An 11,725-nucleotide genomic window follows, 5' to 3' on the forward strand; every position below is an offset into this window, starting at 1 on the left:
TGCCTATAAAATATCATTTATTTTGGCTAGGGTATTTTGTTTGCTGACAACAGGTCTTTAGAAGGCAAAAGAACCAGCTCACTGACTGGGGGCTCTTAAGATATTTCTGGTCTGGATTACTTGGAATCAGGGGTCTCAGAAGTCACAGACCTCCCAAAAGAAAAAGAGAGAGAAAGAGAGAGAGAGACAGAAAGAGAGACAGAGAGAGAGAGAGTCTATAGGTGGACTTAGGCCAGTGAAATACCCAGCAAGTCTGAGTGTCTTGTGACTTTTCACCTTCTTGGTGCAAATTGATCAGAGTTGTGAAGATGGGCTGCCCCTGTCCAGAATGTCAAGAACAAAGTTATCTGTCCACCTGAGGAGTAAAATGTAAAATGGAGCCCTGAATCCCAACAAATGATTCATCTGTCTGCACAATTCAATGAGCTTGCCTTCATGTCTTCCTCCTAAGCTTAAACCATAACTTCTGGGACTGGATCCTGGGGAAAACATGGTTCTCATCTGTCATCCTAACTCTAGGTAAACATAGACACAGGCAGTGCTAATGTCTACAGTGCAAAAATTGATTTTAGTAAATCCTCACTTAAAGTGTTATTTGTAGTCTTTCTTTGATTAATAACTGCTACCTGAGGACAGTATATCTTAGGGAGAATTAACACTCTGTCAAATTCTTCAGTTGGCTAGATACTGAGAGTAAGTAGAGAGAAAACAGAGTCCCTTCTCACAAATGAAATTCAAGTCCTATTTCTTACTGGAAAGCAAGAATGAGTGGAGATAATCCAACATTTCAAATGTCTATCATTGATAACTGGAGGTAAGCATGACCGTGCTTCAAAATGTATTCCCAGAGTTCTACTTTTAGCTTCAGTTTAGATTTTAGTCCTGCCATATGATATTATGATCATGAAGTAATGAGTTATTTTATTTTAAAGAACTCTTGAATGTTCCAAGATTCTCTAATGATGTTGAGTTTTTTCACCCCAGGATTTGGCCATGAAGCAAAGCAAAGTTACCTCTATTTTCTCATTTGCTTCCATCCAGGAGCCATTGCTAGTGATCACATGAGAACAAAGACCCTTGATATGTAATAACCGTTAAATGCCAAGATTCTGGCTGCCATTGCCAGTGCCTTGTTGGAGTCTTGGAACTTAGCTTCTGGGTCAAAGCATCTAGAAAGCAGTTTGATTAATATATGCATTAAAAATGCATGCCCATTTTGCAAAATAAACTGGAAAAATAAATAGCAGTTTCTTTGCCTGGCTTTGGTGGTGTATTGCTTTGGATAGAATTCCAAATGGAAATTCAGATGGCTCTTAAAACAAGATAGTGAGCATTCAGATCCCTGAGTTGAGGCTGCAGATAAAATTTGAAGCAGAGTACAGATTAGAGGGATAGTGGTCTGCAGTCGGACTGTTGCCAGTCTCTCAGCTGGCAGTGTCAAGTGGTTCTCTAGCTTACTCTGTGGAGCTCAGTGTTCTTCACTCATCATAAGGGCAACCTGAAAAAATGGGACTTGTATAACTGTCTGCCCTATTTCTTTTCTTAAAAATGCTTTAGAAACTGTAAAGTTCTCTACAAATATAAGGTATTGTTCTGCCAACTGAATAGGGTTTAATAGTATCCTCCAAAACTCACATTCACTTGGAACCTCAGAATGTGACCTTATTCGGAAATAGGGTCTTTGTGTATGTCATTAGTTAAGATGAAGTCATACTGGATAGGGTGGGTCCTAAGTCCAATGTCTGATGTTCTCATAAGAGAAGAGGACTCTCATGAACAGAGATGCATAGGAAAAAAGGTCGTGTGATGATGAGAGCAGAGATGGAACAGTGCAGCTACAACCTAAAGAACACCAAGGACTGCTGGCAATGACCAGAAGCTAGGAAAGGCATGGAGCAGAGGCATTCCCAGTAGATGACAGTAACAAGCCTCAGTTGTGACAACCAAAAAAGGCTTCTCTCAGAGTCTCCAGAGAAAAACAATCCTGCTGACACCTTGATTTCAGACTTCTGGCCTCCAGAACTGTGGGGGAATAAATTTCTGCTACTTTAAGCCACTGGATTGGTGATAATTTGTTAAGGCAGTGCCAGGAAATTCTCGTACCTCTTTTGGAAGATAACTACTTTGTGTCCCACACTATGCTAAGACAGATATGAAGAATACAAAAGTTGATCAAGATGTATCCAAGGATGGGCAGGAGGTTTTTTTTTTTATTTTTTTTTTTTTTTTTTTTTGGCCTGATCATGGACATTTTTGACCAGCTCGTCTTATTTGGTTAGAATAGGCAAATGGGTTTCTAGAAGAAAAACTGGGTTGTTATGGATTAAGGTGATGGATGGGTTATATATGTCAGGAGTCTACTTTAGTTGCAAGTAACCCCCCAAAATCAAATTCAAGTGAAATTTAACAGATATCATTAGGTCTCTTTCTCCACATCTCAACTTTCTTTCTCTTTTTGTGCTGACTTCAACTTCTCTTGTTGCAGATGGCTTCTCCATGGAAGCTTCCTTCCAGGGAGCCACAAGGAGCACAGATGCAGGCAAGTCCAGTTTATTTTGTCCTCGCTGGCACATCTTACAGCAGTGATTCCTAACTAGGGTTAATTTTGCACCCCACCGCCGTGGAAATTTGGCAATGTCTAGAAATATTTTTGGTTGTCACAACTGGGACTTGTTGCTGGCATCTATTGGGAATGCTGCTGACCATCCTAGAATGTACAAGACAGCTCCCATAACAGACAGTTATCCAGAACAAAATGTCAAGAGGGCCGATACTGAGAAACTCTGTCTTAGAACATCTTTCCTGAAAGTCCTGGTGGAGATGTTTCAAGAGGACTCCGATCTGCCAAGTTTTGGTCATGTGCCCAACCTTTACCCAATCAAAGTGGCCAGAATAACAACCACTGGCCATATCATTGACCAGGTGTGGGGCCAAACGATCAACCCCTCAAGACCCCATAGTCGATGGGTTTTCTCCAAAGGGAAGAACACTTGGGAGGAAATGTGTGCTCACTACAAATTTGGTTTAAGGACAGGTGGAGGAGCTCAGACTCTTTTGACTAAATATTACTTATTACCTAAAGGAAATGAGGCAATCTTGATCATGACTCACCTCCAAAGCAGCACTCTGAGGGCTCTATTATGTCTTCAGTAAATGTTTATTGGAGGTCTTGTCTGCGCCACGTTCTGGGCCCAGGAAGGTGAACTTCACTGTCAGAGCTGAAGCTTGCAAGCTATAGAGCAGTGGAGGTGGGGAATATGGGGATATAAGCAAACACCCACACAAAACTGCTAAGAAAGAGAAGAGCCCATGAGAGAGAGTAATAAGAATGATGTATTTTGGGTAAATGGGAAACATCATAAGGCATAAGTAAGAGCAAAGGTGATAACTGTGGGTTTGTGCAGAAATGTCAGCTAGAGGCTACTGGTTGGGACTAAGGCTGTCTGTCCCTAACCTAGACAGATCCATTTTAAATAGTCATTGGTTTTGGAAAGCAGAGAGTTGGTTTATTTTTGTCTCTCTAATCTGATTCTGAGAAGACCATGAAAGAAAACAGAGAACGCAAAATACCTAAATTGTTCTAATTTAATAGAGGCTTAAAGGAAGACAGACTATTAAAAGTGCCTGAGGAAGTCTCACCTAAGAACTGCAGCATGTGTCTGCAATAAGGTTTCAGAGCCCTGTCCCTGCACACACAGCTGTCTCTTCATAGGAGCACTAATGGGAGAGAGTGGATTTAACTGTGTGATGCTGTTGACCTTGGCCAGAGAATGCCAATGTTAGTTAGGAACAGGTCAGAGAGGGAACATGACTTAAAAAAAAAACTACAAGTTTCCCATTTAAAGTACGTAATTCAATCTGTGAATATACTAAAAATATTCACAGATACGTGCAACGATCATCACAATCCATCTTTAGATAATTTTCAACACCCACTATTGGCAGTAGCTCTTCTTTTTCCCCAACTCCCCAGCATTAGGTGACACCAATCTGCTTTCTGTCTCTAGGATTTGCCTGTTCCAGACATATCATACAGATGGAGTCACATAATATGTGGCCTTTTGTGTCACATATTATGTGTCTTACCAGTCACATAGTATCTGACTTCTTTCACTTAGCATGTATTTTCAAGATCCATCCACACTGTAGTATATATCAGTATGTCATTCCTTTTTATGGCTGAATAATATTCCATTATAGAGATGTACCACATTGTACTCATCCATTCATCAGTCAGGGACATTTGAGTTATTTCCAGCAATGATTTTTATTAGTTTTATGTGCCAGGTGAGCAAGGGAAGTGATGAGGCCAAATCCATCCCATGGTTGAGCTACCTGTAAGCCACTCTGGCCATATGGTAGGCAGGGCAGAGACGTCTTTCACTTGATGGTGGCTCAGGGCTTGTTTGTACATTTCAATTGTCAGAAATGTTCCCTGCCCTTCTTCCATGGACATCTGGATTTGGTTATGCCAACTACTCAGCACCTTTTGCAACATCATTAGTTCCTATGTTGTCCTTTCCTCTGACGCTGTAGATTTATCATTGTCAGTGGTTTTGGCTCCACCAGCCTCAAACAGTATCTCTTCAAGTGCTAGATAACCTCTGCAGCAGTGCAGAGATTTGCAGCATAATCTTGTATAATAAACTCCTATGTAGTTGCCTCATTTTGCATTTATAAACCTTTGATATTCAACAGTGTCATTCAGTGTTAATGATTCCTATAGGCATCATACCTTACGATTTTAAAAATCACTTTGACATATTAACCCATTTAATTTTCATTTCTGTGCTGAGAGGTAAGAAGTTTAACATTACTGTCCTCACTTGGCAGAAAAGTTGAGACTCAGAAGCCTCGAGGAAGCCATAGCATTGGCTCCAGAATCCAGGTTTCCTGACAGATCCTCCATTCCTCTTTCCTAAGGGACCACACTGATTTCCTCGGTGCCATGCAAACCACAGCAAAATGTGACCAAATTGGTCTGAAAAAGACAACATCTGTGCATATGTATCGGGGTCCTGAATCCTTTCGCTATCCCAGTGGAGGGACACTGAAGCCTTACTCTTATTTGGAGATAGTACTTGTGTCTTTGTTCCTGCCTGCTTTTCCTCAGTACCACAGATATATTGAAAATGCCACTTAGCCTAAACCAGGGAGTTGAATGGGTTTTCACAATCTCAGTGACTAGCTAATTGTAGCTGCTGGGCACATGCTCTTATTTCTGTTGACGTACTGTAGGAGTGCCAGGACTGGAAAGTGTTGTCTGTGGGAAAGAGAGAGACACCAGCAAGAGGGGAGACAAATGGGCTCAAGGTAGCGGAGGGAGGGTTTTGTTCTTGGTAGTGTTTTCTTTGTTTAACTATTGTGAAGTGGTAAAATTGTTTCTGATTTTCCATTTAACTGCTGTTGGAAAACCAGGAGAGCATGCATAGCATCAATACATGTTTGTCTTTAATTCTCATTTTGAGCTTTTGTTTTAACTCTTTTTTCCTGTAAGCTACTGTTAAATATGCAAACCAGTTAACCTATCTTTCATCTCTTTCATTTATCCTCCCAGCTTCCAAAATAACAGAGGTAAAATTGTACCTATTTTCCTATCCTCCTCACAAAAGACATAAAAATCACAAAAATTATGCAATCACCACTCAGCAACTGAAGTACCAAGATGTCAGGATGATCCATCCATAGACACAATAATAGCCGGTGTTTGACATAAGTTTGTCCTGCCCAGTAAACTCCATGTCAGTAAGATTATGCCCTATTGTTAGTTTCTGCATCCTCAGGCAGGGCCCACCCAGCATGGGGACTTCACAGAGCAGGCATTCCATAAATACTTGCGGGATGAGTGAATCAGTGCACATAGTAGGCTCAACAAACATTTGATCGATTCCATCCACTTCTCTCCAGTTTAAAATAGTTTTGTCACCGGGCACAGTGGCTCAAGCCTGTAATCCCAGCACTTCGGGTGGCTGAAGCAGGTGAATTGCATGAGTTCAAGGCCAGCCTGGGTAATGTGGCAAAACCCCATCTCTACAAAAAATACAAAAATTAGTTTTCTATGGTCCTCACAGCCTGGTCAGCCAGTTGCTCCTCATAGTCTTCCCAAAGGAGATCATTATTCCCTACAATGGCCTTCAGCTCCTCATGACCATCCCACTTGCTGCTGTAGATCTCCTACAGGGTTTCTGACACTCTTTTTGAACTTTCATGCATCACTTAAGCTGCACTAAGGAAGTTCTCAAGGTCCTTGTATAGCTTGTGGTCTTCTGCCTGTTGTTAGTAGAAGTTGTTAGTGCTTTGTTCAAATTGTTCACCTTTGGTTTACTACTTGGCCCAGTTCAGTGATATTAAGGAGAGAATTGCCAAGTGGGGTTGAAAACTTGTGGATTATGATGGTGCCTGACATCACCTGGACTCAGTGCAGAATGCCAAGAAGAAAGATGAGGCCAAGACTTCCAAGACAGAGGAAGAGTTCAACAAAGCCCAGACTGTGTTTGAAGATCTGAACTAAGAACTACTAGAGGAGCTGCCTATTCTTTATAATAGTCATATTGGCTACTATGGGACCATCTTCCAAAACATTTCCAACTTGAGGAATGTCTTCTACAGGGAAATGAGCAAGCTGAACCACAGTCTCTAGGAGGTGATGAGCAAACTGGAGAAGCAACATTCCAATAAAGTGTTTGTGGTAAAGGGACTATCAAGCAGCAGCAGGCGCTCTTTAGTCATTTCTCCCCCGGTTCAAACATTTGTGGTCTCCAGTCCTCTTATCTCACCTACTAGTCCCTCTACACTTTCCTTGAAGAGTGAGAGTGAATCTGTCTCAACAACTGAAGATCTGGCACCTGATGCAGCCCAGGGGGAAGATAATTCTGAGATCAAGGAGCCCTTAGAAGATGAAGAAATAGAAAAGGAAGAATCTGAAGCAAGCTCCTCTGAGGAAGAAGAGCCTCTACCAGCCTGCAATAGCCCCACCCAGGCCCAGCTCTCGCCTACCATTGAGAGTGGCAAGTCCCAGGAGGAAGTTCTCCCTAGCTCCCCAGCTCCATCACCAGGCAGAGCCCTGAGCCCTTCAGGGAAGCCTTCATCATCTGCTGCAGAAGTAGTCCTTTGAACTTGCACCATAAGTGAAGGATCTGAACAACCAAAGAAGACAGCCTGTCTCCAGAGGACCTCAGCACCCCGTAGTAGGCCTCCTTCACCCAGAGATACTCCAAGCCCCAGGCCCTCCTCAAGGAACATACCCTCCAGCCCTCCAGCCTCTGGAGGGGGTTCACCCACCAGCCCTAGGGTCTCCTTGGGGACTGAGACTCCAAGTCCTAGGACCTCCCTAGAGGTCTCTCCTAATCCAGAACCACCAGAGAAACCAGTAAGAACTCCTGAGGTCAAAGAAAATGAAAACATCCACAATCAGAACCCCAAAGAACTTTGCACTTTTCCCACCTTAATGACATCTCAGATTGCTTCAGAACCTGGAGAGGCAAAGAAGATGGAAGACAAGGAAGAGGATAATAAGCTTGTCTTAGCTGACTCCTCAGAGGGCCAAGACCAGTTTAAAGTCTCCATGGTACCAGACAAGAGCAACTTCACAGCACCTGAACCTCAAGAAGAGGTACCTACAAGTGAAAATGCACAACTCTGAAGAGAAACTGCCAAGACTCCTCTTACCCCACCCCTCCCCAAAGAAGCTCTTCAACCAGAGGGTATAGGTCAGAGGGATATAAGAGCCAGCATCCTTCCCTGGGTTCTCAGTAGGAATGCTGGTGCTCTCCAAAGACCTGGCATTAATGGAGGTGGAGAAGCAGCCTTATGGGAAAGATGGAGGGAGGCAGGCTGGGGAGAAGAGAACACTAGACTCAGGGAATATTTAATTCAGGCTTTAGCATTACTAGAATAAGACTTTATACATTAACTAAAGTGAAACCATAATCACTATAAAAAGCAAAAGCATCTATAGATAGACACTTATCTATACAGAGACATAATCACACATACTAAGAGATAGTGAACAAATCTGTCTTTGACTTATGACCCATTTTGCAAGACTTAAAGCCAGAAGAATACATTTTCAGATTGCTAAATAAAGTCTGATTCTGACAAAAAAAAAAAAAAAATACAAAAATTAGCTGGGTGTGGTGGCAGGCACCTGTAGTTCCAGCTACTTGGGAGGCTGAGGTGGGAGGATCACTTGAGCCTGGGAGGTTGAGGCTGCAGTGGGATGGAGCGTTGCACTCTAGCCTGCATGACAGAGAGACCCTGTCTCAAAAAAACAAAAATAAAATAAAATAGTTTTTTTCTCCTTATTGAAATAGAAACCCACACACACAACTCTTGGCTGTAAAAAATTTCAAAAAATATGCATCTATTGGAGCAAGTATAACTAGTATGTAGGATAGGATCAGACGTGACCCCATTCTTGCTCTGACCTCATACCATTTCTCTAAACTTTACTTGGTGTGAGGGTGGGGAGCCCTTACATGAAAACTCTGGAAAGCCCTATTATGTTTCTTCTTATCCTTAGGTAACAGCTCATGAAGTAGAGGAGAGCAAACAAACCAAAACAGGTGATTGTTTTAAAGTCTTCCACAGAAAATTTCTGCAGAATTATTTCAGGGTAAATCCAAAGTAAGGTACTTTTGCTTAACAGATTTTGGTCTATATCCTAAAATTACATTGCCCAAGAAGAAGACCAAGCCAGGTGAGTTGGAATAAACCTGGAATGGGCTAAACTCTTTGTTTTCCCAAATGGCAGGAGAGTGCATTTGATTTAGAATATGGTGGAAGCCATGAAGGCAAGAATCCAAGAATGGTCCTGATTCATGGCACAGTCAGTCCATACTAGGCTTCCCATGAGGTAAACCGTACCACAGGAATGGGCCAGTGATGGATAAGGAGTCAGAGACTTGGACCCAGCCTAGGAATCTAGTCCAAATGACAGTGCTTTCCAAATGATAGTGTCCTAACCAGCAGGGTAAAAGTGGGCTTGACCAGTGCAGAGGTCCCCAGGATCTGATCCAGCAAGTAGGATATAAATTAGGAGTCTCCAGACATGGACCACACTTGAAATCAGGAAGATAACTGTATCATGCTTCTGAATATTGCATTGCATCTAGGGGAAAGGTCCAGCTCACATAGCATGGTATAAATTAGAGCAAGTTGAGTCTCAGGATCCCAGGCACATGAGCTCATAGAGGGTTTAAGTCCAGGTGCTGGAAAGTGGGGAAATAATTTGAAAGCCTTGAGAGAGTTAGGGATTAGGTAGATGTAGACAGTTTTAGAGTGGAAGGGGGTTGTATTTCTGAAAGTATGTAGAGGTCCAAGTTCACCGCATGTATATTGTGTGTAAGATGGCAAGACTAATTCCAGACCACATCTTGGGATAGGAATGCCTCTACTGAACTTTCTGGAGACTTCCTGGCTCCCAGAGTGCAGGTTGGTTGTGTTGAAAAGTAACTGGGGAGACCAGGACTGGTAAACCATTTCTTGGCCCTGTTTCAGAAATGGAGCTGTCAAAATGCAGCCTCTAAGGTGAACATTAGCAAAAGATTCTGGATTCTTCTCAAAAAGCTAGATTACTTGTACGGGGCTTTTAGCCTACAAGTGAGGCTAAGCTATATTTTAGCCTTTGTATTGAAATGCGAAGTAGGGAAGAAATATTTTTATTGTGATAAAGATCATAGCTAGTCAGTAATCAAATAGGTCATAAATGAGAATTGTTTAAAAAACACACACCTTAAACATTATCTTTTAACTCGAAATCTATACATGTATATTTATTTACCCATTTACCAATGTGGGTCTAAGGTCTTTTCATTGAGCATGAATTGGCTAATCATGGCTCTGCATCATTTTCATGTGTAAACTAACTCCATATTGTTTTCTCTATGATTCCCAGTTTCATCTTTAAAGTACATTGAGGATTTAAAGCCTCCTGCAAAGACAAAAACAAAAACAAAACATGAGTGTAGAACTCTTCTAGAGTTCTTTTATAGTTGCCTTCCGCACACCTCATTCATTTAAACATTGACCAAATTTATTTTTCCTTCCAAAATATTCACCTTATATTTTTATTAATATAATTACTACTTTTTCACACCCATATTTTGTCAGTTAGAGTAATATTCAGTCAAATTATATAATTATGATGAAGGGCACTAGCAAAACCAGGTGTGGGAGCAAACCCAGCTGAATCTTTAGTGAAAATACAACTCCACAGGTGGGAACAGAAGTACTAGGTTGTGTTCAGAAGCATGGCCTCCTGATCTGGAGAATTCAGCCTCCTACAAGTGTCAGTCAGCATTTGTTATAGAGGGAATGGAGAGTGGTTGTTAATTTTGTGAACTGGTTCAGTGGAGGTGTATTAAGAGAGTTCCAGCTCTACTGCTTAATAGGAGAGAGTACAATTAGCTAAAATTTTTGCTAATGTATATCCAAATCTAAATTTAATTTTGGGTACATATTATAATAAAAAATTAATCTATCTTATAATGATAGTCAGCATGTAATGAGTGGTTTCTATTATTACAGCCTGAGCTAAATACTTTACATGCAAACTTATGGATGTGATAACGCTCTCCCTATTTTTATTAATCTGTTCTTATGCTGCTGATAATGACATACCTGAGACTGGGCAATTTACAGAAGAAAGAGATTTAATGGACTTACAGTTCCACATAGCTGGGGAGGTCTCACAATCATGGTGGAAGGTGAAAGGCACATCTCACGTGGCGGCAGACAAGAGAAGAAGAGCTTGTGCAGGGAAACTCCCCTTTTTAAAACTGTCAGATTTCTTGAGACTTATTCACTATCACGAGAACAGCATGGGAAAGATCTGCCTCCCTGATTCAATTACCTCCCACCAAGTTCCTCTTACAACACATGGGAATTGTGGGAGTTAAAATTCAAGATGAGATTTGGGTAGGGACACAGTCAAACCATATCACCATTTCACAAGTGAACACACTGAGGCATACAGAGGCTATTTCCCTTGCTTGAGGTCACACGTTCAGTGTGCCCATGCTCTTAACCCACATCTATTTGGTGCCTGAATTCATACTCCTAATCATGACACCATGCTGCTTCATGTTACAGCAATAAATGCAAAGGGAGCTGATAGGCAGAAGCTGCCAAACAATGAAGTAGGTAGGATTCCTTAAAACACTTTTTAGTAATTCCTTTTAAAAGTCGAGGTGATTGTTGAATCAATTAAGCTTTCTGGTTCTTAGAAACCTGGATTACACTTCAGGGAGACTTCATTGCCCTTAAAGAGGTATGACTGCCTAATATATAGTTAGATATGAGGAAGCAACCCAAGTCACTGTAACAACTCAACATTCGTTAAGCACTTGACTATTGAAAGCATGAAAATAAAAAGGATGTGGCTATTTCCAGAAGGAACATGCAGTCTCCCTACTCATGAGAATAGGATTTGTGGTCCACTTGGAGAGACAGGATTGTTCACTTGATGATAAACCATGGAGGGCAAGGAGTACAAAGTCCTCAATGAGTGATGCAAACAAGAAGCTCCAGGAATGGGTGGGTTAAGGCCAGGATCGTGGTCAAGATGCTTAATGAAAGACTTGGGGCTTCATGTGGGCCTTGAAGAGGGGCAGCTGGTCAAGGTGGGGGACATTCTGAGCAGGAGAAATGGAGTGAATATAATTCCTGGGGTAGGAATATGCATCTGGGGCTCTTGCGTGCTTGCAAAAGGGGTCTTATCAAGGAG

At 41.7% G+C, this 11,725-nt stretch overlaps 1 pseudogene; it reads left to right on the forward strand.

Moving 5' to 3' along the window:
- The first annotated feature begins 6,453 nt into the window (after positions 1-6,453).
- Positions 6,454-7,642, forward strand: LOC108513072 (bridging integrator 2 pseudogene; annotated as a pseudogene).
- The last annotated feature ends 4,083 nt before the right edge of the window (positions 7,643-11,725 follow it).

The sequence above is a fragment of the Rhinopithecus bieti genome, unplaced genomic scaffold (genome assembly GCF_001698545.2).
Source record: "Rhinopithecus bieti isolate Rb0 unplaced genomic scaffold, ASM169854v2 scaffold_30918, whole genome shotgun sequence".
Taxonomy (NCBI): Eukaryota; Metazoa; Chordata; class Mammalia; order Primates; family Cercopithecidae; genus Rhinopithecus; species Rhinopithecus bieti.